The sequence below is a fragment of the Rhinolophus sinicus genome, chromosome 15 (assembly GCF_057876585.1).
Source record: "Rhinolophus sinicus isolate RSI-liver-muscle chromosome 15, RSI-T2T, whole genome shotgun sequence".
NCBI classification, from domain to species: Eukaryota; Metazoa; Chordata; class Mammalia; order Chiroptera; family Rhinolophidae; genus Rhinolophus; species Rhinolophus sinicus.
The window spans coordinates 13,881,282-13,892,245 of NC_142515.1; the positions used below are offsets into that span (position 1 = coordinate 13,881,282).

The window sequence follows — 10,964 nt, forward strand, 5'->3', positions numbered from 1 at the left end:
GCCCAGGTGGTAAATGGGGGATTCTTCCCAAGTCACCCTTAGCCTGGTGACTCAGTTTCAGTCGAAGCTCTCTAAGTAGAAAAGAGTCTCCAGAATATATCAGTTTGTTAGAATGGGGCTCTTGTGCCCTAGTTTTGATGACTGGTGTTTCTCTAGGAGAGGGGTCTCTACTGACATTTGGGGCAGTGTGTAGGGGTGTCCCATGCATTTCAGGACATTTAGCAACCCTGCTCCCAGGCACTAAATGCTGGGAGGAATGCCCCAGCCCGATGTTTAGCAGTACTGCTAAAGGTCCTCACACACTTCCACCTCGTTCCTAGGGGTCGGTGCTGCCTGATTGAGAACCACTGGACTCTGGGGTAGATATAGCTCCCTTCCCGTATGGAGCTTTCCAAAGGACGTGAGCCTAGGAACTGTTTCACAACTCTTAGACCCCACAGCCAGAACAAAAATGAAAAAGAAAGGATGAGATACGGTGGAATGAGTGCTTGGGCAGCAGCAGGGGAGCCTGCAGGGAAAACCTGAGGAGGTCAGGGTGGCCTGGTGAAGAAGGCCACTGGGAATAGGGATGTGTCTGTTCCATCAAGAGAGCTGCAGGAGAAAAGAGCCAGCAAGGACCCTGCAAGTATATCAGCCTGAACTCCGCCAGGCCCAAGAGCTGAGGAGCCCCCATTGCGATAGGAATTGTCTTCTGCCTGGGCTTCTCTCCCCCTCCTCCTTCGACTCCTCACCTGGCAGGTGAGTGGAAAGAGAGTAAAGATCAGAACAACCCTGACCCCCCACCCCATCAGGCTTCCCAGCCAAAAATAATTCCACAATGAGGAGGAAGGGAGAACATTCTGTTTACCAAATTGAGTCTGTGCTTGGGCCTCCAAAGGACTGTAGGGTGCAGAAAAGCCTGAGCTACTGCGAGAGTTGTATTTGGATCACAACCCCAATGTCATGCGAGTTTATGTAGGTTTCATATAGATTAGTTTCAGAATAATTATTGTAACTAACTCTGTTCCACTGTGCTCGTCAGGGAAACACACACAACGAGCTTGCTTAGTCGTAGGGAGCAGAGATTTTGGCAATGGCACAGGTTTTAGAATCGCTTCCCCCTTCCCTGCAATTCAGGCAATTAGGCCTCATCAGCCTTCATTTGGATGAACAGTACCAACTTCTGTAATTAACATATTGTCAACTAGAATATCTGCCCGGGCCTTAAAATGCAATGTAATTTATTGTGACTGGTTTTCATTGAATGGGATAGAAAAAAAAAAAAAAAAGTAAATTTGCCCCAAATTTAAAGCGATAGTACATGGTGAAGCTTGATGGGAACTGCAACATTGGCAGCCAGAGAAAAGGCCAGCTCCCGAAAACACACAAGAGGAAAATTTTACTTCCTGTGAAGCGCCACCAAATCCTGTGAGTGTAAGATAGGCTGGTGTGAGCTTCAGATGTTTAAGGACTGGTGGTTCTAGTTTGTCTAAGGGAGAAAGAAATGACATGGTGAATGCTCTGGGATCCACAGGGCTGAAAAGGGCTACACCAGTCACAGGCACTGAGCAAGGAGCCCATGAAAACCTATCAGAGCTTTCTGTGGTCGATGCACTTGACTCGCCAAGGGGGTGGAGGCAAGACCCACTGGGAGGTTAGACCTTCAAGGGCTGGCCAGTGCGATTATGGTGTCTTAGTCAGCTCTGGCTACCGTAACAAAATACCACAGACTGGGCGGCATAAGCAACAGACATTTATTTCTCTAGTTCTGGAGGCTGGGAAGTTCAAGGTCAAGGCGCTGGCATATTCAGTTGTTGGTGTGGGCCCACTTCCTAGCTTGCAGAATACCAGCTTCTCACTGTGTCCTCACAGGGTAAAGAGAGGAAGTTCTGGTGTCTCTTCCTCTTGTTATAAGGGCACTGATCCCATCACAGGTCTCCATTTTCATGACCTCATCTAAATCTGATTTCCTCCCAGAGGCCCCACCTCCAAATACCATCATATTGGGGGTTAGGGCTTCAATATATGAATTGGGGTGGGAGGTAGGGAGGTGGCGGTGGGGCAGAAACATTCCATCCATAACACATGGTAACTTTCCTGGGGCACAGATAATGGACCTTCTGTCGGATGTTCTCTTTACTCCACCTTTGCCAACACCCAGTTGAGAATACAGAGGGTTAAGACTGAGCTGATTCCTTTCTCACACTCCAGTCTTTCAGGAAGCAAAATGGAAGGAAGAAAAAAGCCTGAGCAGTGGTGTGATCAAAGAGCGCCGTCAAATATTATTTGTTGGGATGAGTGTGTCTCTATGTGTATCTTGTTCCAAAAAGGATTGAAGGTGGCTTGCAAAGATAAAAACATTAGAAGTCGATAAGAGAGATGAGGTAAAAAATCACAAGAATAGGGACAAAATATTGGGCCAAGCCTTAAAATAGAAGGGAAATTAAATCCATTATGCTGCAGTAGGGAAAAATGCCATGTTTTCTGGGAAGCCAGTGTCATTCTGTTCCATCTCTTTTAAATTAAGAGTAAGCAGTGTTAGTCTCAATTTAGGGGCCTGCATTTTGATGAGTTTGTTCTGTTTTGGTTTTTGTTTGGTTCCCTGACCTTAAATCTCCATTTCAATGAGAAAATAAGACTCCATCACAGTCAGTTGACAGTTTACTTGTAACTGCCTTCCTCTAGGGATCTTTTGGTGGGAAAGTTGGCAACTCATGAGGGTAGCAGAGGAAGTCAAAGGTTAAGAAAGAATCCAACTGCCTGTAGAATACAGGAATTCAACAAAAGAAAATTGTGGAAGGAACATCCATTTTACCTCTAGCATTAAATGGCTCAGGATTTAATTCTTTTCTAAAAGGTTATAAGACTAGGTAGACCACCTCCACTAGAGCTAAAAGCTCCATAAATAAAACAGGATGATCTGGATAATTGACTTGCCTTTTTGCTTTGGCTGTGTAACAGTGAAGCAGAGTAGTGTTTATTCAATTCTGTGATATTTTTATTTGATGGAACAAAGGCTATCTTTTCTTTGAACTCCAAGATTTGTTTGCTAAGATTATCTTTATTTAAATGCTCCATATTAATAAGCAACACCTCTGTAGTCTCACGTAGAATAGTCACTTTTAGCCTCCAGAATTGAAAAACAAGACAAATAAGAAACAAGAAAGTGACACCAGTATTATATCAATACTGTCTAATCATTCCTCATTACCTAGAGGGTCAAGTTCAACTTCTTAGCCAAGGATGAAAGGATTTGCTGCATTCTGACTCTTCTAACTTGATACCTCACTTTTCCTCCAAAAACTTCCCTAAAGAGACCCTGGCTCCATTTAAAAGTCTTTGACCTTGTCTCAAATGAAAGTACTGGCTCTTATCTCCTCAGGCAGTCAGACATGGTTGGGGGTGGGGGGTGGTGACAGGAAGTGCCAGAGAATGAACACTTCTCTCTGCTCCTCCACCAGGATCAATTGGGATCACCTGAGATATTTTAGGTGGGTGGAATCATTGGGATGGGTATTGTTATGGGCTGAATTGTGCCTCCCCCAAATTCGCATGTGGAAGCCCTACACTCCCTAATACCTCAGCATATGACTGTATTTGAAGATAGGGTCTTTAAAGAGGTGATTAAGTTAAAATGAGGCACTTAAAGTGAGCCCTAACCCAATATGAATGGTGTCCTTATGAGAAGAGAAGATTTGGACACACAGAGAGACATGAGGGGTGCACATACACAGAGGACAGGCCATGGGAGGACACAGCCAGCCAAATAGAGGCTTCAGGAGACTGCAAACCTGCCGACACCTTGATCTTGGACTTCCAGCTTCCAGAACTGTGAGAAAATAAATATCTGTTGTTCAAGCCACACCGTCTGTGGTATTTTGTTATGGCGGCCCTAGCAGACTAACACAGATGTCCTCCACAAAGACTTTCTTTTTAGCTCAAGTATATTGTAATTATTCTTCCATGCGACTCATCACAATTATTTTCTATACCATGCATTTGAAATTTAAACCTGAGGCTTCAAACTTATTTAAGTCTTCATGATTTATTTTTTCTCTCCAATTCTTCACTCAATCATTAACTAAATCTTTGTTTGAGCACTACTATGTCCTGTTCTAAAGCAAGATTGCCAGATTCTCCAGTTCAGTTATGAATGCGCCACAGAACCGAAGAAAGCCTGGAACACCATAGGGCTTAGAAAAGTGCAACGAGTTTCTTTTTCAGAAGTCATCATTTTTTCTGATTAAAGTAATTGGAATTAGTAAAGAATTTGTAAAATACATAGAAAAGTACAACTGTGAAAATAAATATCACTCACAAATGCCACTACTTGGGGCAAACTACTGTTAAGATTTTGAAGAATTTTCTTCCAGCTTAAAAAATAGATATCAGGAACGTTTCCCCATGTTGTGAAGTAGCTGTTTAAAGCAATTTTTATGCTGTAACAATATTCTATTATATGGATTTACTCTATCTATCTATCATCTATCTATCTATCATCTTACCATTCTCCTGTTACTGGATATGTGACTTTATTCTTATTCTTATTTTTATTATTCCATGCTAAGTATCCTGGCTTATCTCTCCATGTAAAATCTTTGTTTAAATTTCTGATAACTTCCTTATGATGGCTTCCAAAAGGGGAACTACAGGCTCACGGGACAGGAACTTTGAAGTTTTTCAGAGGCATGACCAAACTGCTACCCTGGGGCGATGGTACAAACCAGATAGGGTTTTTATTATGAAATAATTAGGTACATGGTAGAAGGTCTTGTATGTTCTATTGCTAAGCTTTGACAACCCCAGACTTAGAAGAGGAAAAATCTTTATAAGATGGTCAGAAAACTCCTGCATAATATTGGAAAGTTGACTGCAAAGAAGTTCACTTTTTTTTATTATTGCCTCTTAATTATGACATGTCATTAAACTTGATATCATAATGATGCAATCCTGAAAAATCCAGTGTTTTTAGGTCCAGTGTTTTAAAATTCTAGAATTTTAAATCTAGTACAAAAGGTAGAAGGGATTTTAGAAGCCACCTGCCAACGTACAGATGACAACATTTTGGCGCAGGGAGGTGGATTTCTTAAGGTCAAAGAGCTGGTATTGGCATTGACATCTCACAAGAAATTTCTCTGAGGAGATTCAAGGAAGGACAGCACGTAGCAATAAGGATATGACTTATTCTTAAACATTTCCTGCCACAGCGATCCCTAACTTTGCTGCTGTCCCAGTGCATTCTGTTCATTGGCTAATTAGGAGAACAGTGGTTTTACAAAGAAGATTCTGAGATTATGAACGTTCCTAAGTAAGAGGCACTGCTGGAAACGAAGGTCGCCCACCGGCAGAAACCATGGCTTGCCTGCAGAGAAAAATGAAAATGCAATTCCTTTTGGAGCTTTTGACAGACTGATGAAAGCCCTGTGCTCACCTCCCTTCTTAGGACTTCTGGAATGAATAACTAAGTAAAAGAAGTAAAAGATTGCTCTTGCTTATCTTGCAACCTGGGAAAAATGAATTGAATATCCAAGGAAGGAGGGCAAGTCAAAATGTTGGTCTTCCTTGTTTGAATTTAGAGGCTTAGAAATAATTCTAAGAAAACCAAGTTCTTTCTGTATCAGCACGATCCAATAGAAAATAATGTGAGCCATGTAAGTAATTTTAAATTTCCTAGTTGTCATTTAAAAAGTAAAAATTAATTTCATTTTATTCAACTCAATAGATCGCAAACTTTATCATCGTGACATGTAATCCATAGAAAAATTACTAAGCTGTTGTACATTTTTTTTTATCATATTAAGTCTTTGAAATCCAGTGTGCATTTACACGTACAGCCCTTTTCAGTTTGGACTAGCTACATTTCAAGTGCTCAGAGGCTGAAATGGGGCCACTGGCTTCCATATTGGACAGTAGAGCCTTATGTACTGCAGAATTCAGTCTCTGGTGGGTCCATGCCTGTGGATTTTATTACCAAATAGGAAGCGGTATCTTAGAATCAAAAAGATGATATGGTTGTTTTTATCTTTTTTAAATAGCAAGCAATGTGCATACGTTGTTATTAAGTATGGGAGAAAGAGAGACAGAGGGAAGAGAGAGAGGAGTTTATCAGCCTCAGCTGGGCAATTTTGCACACTTGGCTGACAGCTTGAATTCACGTCCCTGAGTCCCAAAAGTTCATCTACTGCTGACCTTGTAGCAACCACTCTAAGGTCACCCAACCTCCCACCACCTTTCATCACACTCAGAGAAGCCCCAAGGGCCTTGCCACAGAGAGGAGTAGCAGGGCAGGTCTAGAACAGGATGCCGCAATTGGCAGAACAATTTTCTTATCAAGGACTCACAGTCAGAGAGAGAAAGTCTCCCTGTTCAGGGAGGGTGTCTTTTGTTTGTTTTTTCTTTTCTCTTTTAGCTGAAGGGAGTTCCTGGGAAAGATGAATGCCAGTTGAAACGGAAATTCTTGGCAATAAGAAAAAAACTACCCAACACAGACCATGCCCCACCCAAGCAACGATCTCAGCTTCAAAGGATTCAGCAAGTGTCCAGCCCTTGCTGCTTGGGGCTGCACAAGCGCCAGTCCCAGGAGAGCTGGCGGGGCTGCCAGAGCAGCTGTTCGCTGCACTTCCTCTCCCTGGGCCTGGGCTGCATTGATTGCAGCTGCATCCAGAGCCGCCCCTGCTGGTTTGGATTAGGTGTAACAAGGAAGGCCAGGCAGACCTGGAGGTTCTTGGATTGTGCAAGTAAGGAAGCCTCGAGGCCAGGACTGAGGAAATTGGGAGAGGCTTGGAGACCCCCATGGCCAAGAGGAGAGTCCAAAGGGGCAGAGGGCCTTGCTTGCCCAAGTCATATAACTAGATAACAGCCAAGTGGAGGCTTGAATGTCCCTTTGACTGGCAGCCGAGCCGTTTCCTTCTAATTGATGCGGCAACTACACGTAGAAGTAGAGCCCTTGCTGTGATTTGCTGCTGAAGTGTCTCTGTATTTGTGGGTATTGGGAGTGGGGGCTTAGAGAGGGAGGGCTGTTCACTGGAAGTCCCATGCTAGCGCATCGGCCCAGGCCAGTATGGGGTGCTGCTCACAGCCACTAAGGCAACCCTGAATCCCGGACTTGCCACTTCATCAGTCAATAAATGTTTGTTGCGCCCCTACTGTGTGCCAGGCACTGTTCCAGACACTGGGGATACAGCAGTGAACAAAATGGGCAGAACCCCTGCTGTTGCTTTCCCCCTAGTGTGGGGAACAAATAATGCAAGAAGTAAATGATAAAGTAGGTTAGAAAGTGACAAGCTGAGAAGTGTGTAAGGAGTACAGAGAAGAGGGAGGGTTACTACTTAAATAGGTGGTCAGGAAAGGCTTCACCAAGAAGGTGACATGTGAGCACAATCTTCCTAGATATGGGATGTTTAAGCAAACTCCTTACCCTTCGGAACTCTTACAAAATAATGGTAGTGATAATAATAATAATGACAGGTAAATCCATGGAGAGTCCTTACTCTGCACCCCTCAAATTTCTTTATATGTATGGACCTCACTTAATCCCCATAACCCCAGGAGACAGGTGCTGTTATTAACCCCATTTTACAGAGTAGAAAACAGAGGCAGAGACAAGTGAAGTGAATTTGCCTGAGGCCACACCGTTAATAGCTCAGGTGGGCAGGTTGACTCCAGACCCCGCCCCTTTCTTCATTAGCCTTAAAAGGGGGTGGTATTGAACCGAGCAAGATCTCTTAGGTCCTTCCCAGCTCCAAGGAGGAAAGTCAAGAGGAAGCGTTTCCAAGCCAAGTGTTGTCTGTGGCCCGGGATCCATCTGTGGAGGGTGCCTTTGGTGCTTCCATTGATCTATCTCCAAAATCAAGTGACTAAATGCTGTTCAGATGTCTACTGTTTCTGAAGCCATCCTGCTGAACTTTGCAGAGGATACAAAGATGTGGCATTCGTCCTGAGAAGCCAGTCCTAAAAACAGGTCTTCGCTTTGGGCAGAAAGAAGCCAGCCCATGAAAAGGTAGGAAGGATGAGATCCCACCAAAAGCTGCACAGCCAATGTCCAAGGAGGTCAGGCCCCATGGGGCAGTGGGAGCATCTTGCTCAGAGGCTTAAGGGGGGGCCAGGGGGTCCTGGCTGCCAGGAGCGTGTGAGTGGGAGGGAGAGCATCGCACAGTTGGGAACAGCACAAGGTATGGGGGGAACCATGTAAGGTAAGTTAGGAGAATGGGGAGCTTATCACCTATTCTGAAGTCTATTTTCTAGAGGCATTGAGGTTAATATGCACAAAATTGCACCCAAATCCTGATTATCTGCTCTGATTTAGGGGGTTAAATAGCTGCAGAATCAACATCAACATCAACAAATCCAAAAGCAATTCCAGCTGGTTTGACTTCCCAATTACATTGCCTCCCTGGATGCACATCACCTTGGCCAGAGGGAAAGCCTCTGGACAGCGAGGAAAATCCATTTATGTGGTAGAGAGGGAAGAGCCTGCAGGACAGAGCACAGCCTGGTGAGTTCTGCCTGTCTTGTTATCCACATTGAGTGTGTGACCTTGGGTACATCTTCTCTTTATCTGAGCTTCTCTGTGCTGTAAATGGAGGATATAACCCCTCCTGCCTTCGAGTTGTTTGAGCACCAGGTGACCTAGCCTTAATGTAGCAGACACTGTCAGTGCTGCACCCAGACCTCCTTGGAGCAGCACCCTCACTGGTACTGTGTGCTCGCCCCCCAGTTCCTCAGGGCTTTGCTTCCAAAGGTTCCTACCTGAGACCTCCTTTAGGGATGCTGGAGCCGCTTCTCCCACCCCTCCTGCCAGTTTCTCATGGGGACATCTCCATTGTAAATGACATGTGCATGAATCGGCTTCTGGGGACCCTGACGGAAGACAGCTTACAAAAGCATTTTGAAAATTTGCCACTGAAACTTACTTGTAAGGAATGACCATTTGAAGTAACTGCAGAACTGACTGTATAAATCTTACATCCCTGAATTATTGGGGTGAGGACAGAGCAAGAGGCCAAAAGGAGAGTCGAAGCTAGTTCTATAATTTAGCACAATTGGCCTCTGTGACAAGCACACTCCTGACTTTGTACAAGCCGCCCCAATCACCACATCAACCGGGAGCCTCGTCCTCCTGGGCCTCTGGGGGCCTCCATCACTGCTCTGTCCGCTAAGGCTGCTCCATTTTCCACCCAGGGGTCGTCAGCTTATTCCCACTACACTCCCTGCATGACCTTTCTCAGGGCTCCAGTTGAAAGCCAAACTCCTGAGTTCAGGACATGGGCCCAGGCGACAGTCAGTTTTGAGAGCTGTATAAGGAAGGCACGTGCTTTTGCAAATTGTCAAGGGGGCAAACCATGAACCCAGATTTTTGATCAACAATACTTAAATAGAATCTAAGGCCATCCATTCATTATATCACCAGATTTTGTATTTTTAACAAGAAACACACATGCTTTAAAAATAGGTCCTCAAAATTCAAAGTCTTGTTTTGATAGCTCTCCTGTGGCTGATGAGTTTCCATGTTTCAGTGACATCCATGGGAGCCTGGGGACAGGATGAACCTGTCACCATGATCAAATCCTCGGTTTCCATCTTCCTTATTCAGTGGGCACATTTTAACCCCCTTTCTAAACCAGGTCACTTTAAAGACATTAATAAATAATCAAACTTACCTTATGAGACCCAGCTGCCTTGTTTTCTAAAGGTCAAATTCTTCGTACCCTGTCCCATATACCTCTCATGCCAACAACCAGAGAAATAATGCATGTGCTTGCATATTTGCCTATAAGTATGCACAGCACTTCTTTAAATCATGTGTGTCTAACCTGGCCCCCTTGACTTCCATAAGGCAGGGTAGGCTTAATCTGGAACTGGACACACCCAAGGGTTGAAAGAGAAATGGGGCCTGAGGAGTGGAGGCCAGTCGGCGGCAAACCTAGCTGAGTTTGGGAGGGAAGCCAGAGAGCTGTTTAGTCTAGTGGTACCCAATCCTGGGAGGGCATCCTCTTGGGGGTCTGAATGTATGCAGATATAGAGAATCAGAACCACCAGGCACTTGACCCCAGCCCAGCCAGGTGAGCCTTTGGCACTGGAGAGGTTGAGTTTAAGATTGCCCTGGGTCCCGAGAGGTGGGCAGGACTCAGGGAATTCAGAACCCAGCACTATGGACGTCTGTCATAGATGGGTTGTGGGGAAGAGAAAAGCAGGGAACCCAGTAGTGAATGCCTTGGTAGGTTATCCCTTAGCTGCGGGGGAGCAAATCTTGGATACCAACCTAGGAAATATGGGCAGTTAGCATGAGTTGAAGCTGGGAGCTGAGAGATTAAATCCCTCCTGGCTTCTAAAGGTCAGGCCAGGACTAAGCCTTCCTGAGGGAACTAGGCAGGATTGACCAAACCCAAACTTGAACCCAAGTCCCTGGACTTTGGTTCAGTGGTCCATTAAGTGAAGTCCCTGAGACCAAATACCAGAAAATCCTAGTTCTAATCTGCTACCTCCGTCAGCCTGCCTCGGGGGACCAGAAGGCATTTGTCACATGAGTCCTTTCTAGGGGTGCAGAAACAGAAGAAATAGGATGTTTGTGGAACATTTACTGAGCATCAATCTGGTAGAGGAGTACAAAACACTCAACTGGGGTGAGCTAAATAAACAGATCGCTTATAGATTAGTAAAAAATCATCTTTTTCCAATGGAACACATCAAACCACATGAATGCACATTTCAAAATCTCTAGGTTCTGCTGGAATTTTGTTGTAGCAAATATTGACCATGTTGGTGGGCTGCTGGCAGGGTCTTGTCAATGTTTTGGTTATCTGGAAACTGACGGGTGGTAGTGGGAAGATACGGTCATAGGAAGTCAGAAGGCGGGGCTGGGTTCTGGCCCCGTCTGTTACCAACAGCAGATGTCCTTTGATGACCCTCTTCAACTCACTGCCCCCCACTCTGCCCCTCGCCCCCCAGCCACCCAATTTTCTCCTTGGTAGATTGAGAGCGTTGAC

At 44.9% G+C, this 10,964-nt stretch overlaps 1 long non-coding RNA gene across 1 annotated transcript; it reads left to right on the forward strand.

Moving 5' to 3' along the window:
* Positions 1 to 6,070: 6,070 nt before the first annotated feature.
* Positions 6,071 to 8,473, forward strand: LOC148755161 (uncharacterized). Its single transcript, XR_016018878.1, has 2 exons — positions 6,071 to 7,978; positions 8,285 to 8,473. It is a non-coding gene; the product is annotated as an uncharacterized LOC148755161 (long non-coding RNA).
* Positions 8,474 to 10,964: the final 2,491 nt, after the last annotated feature.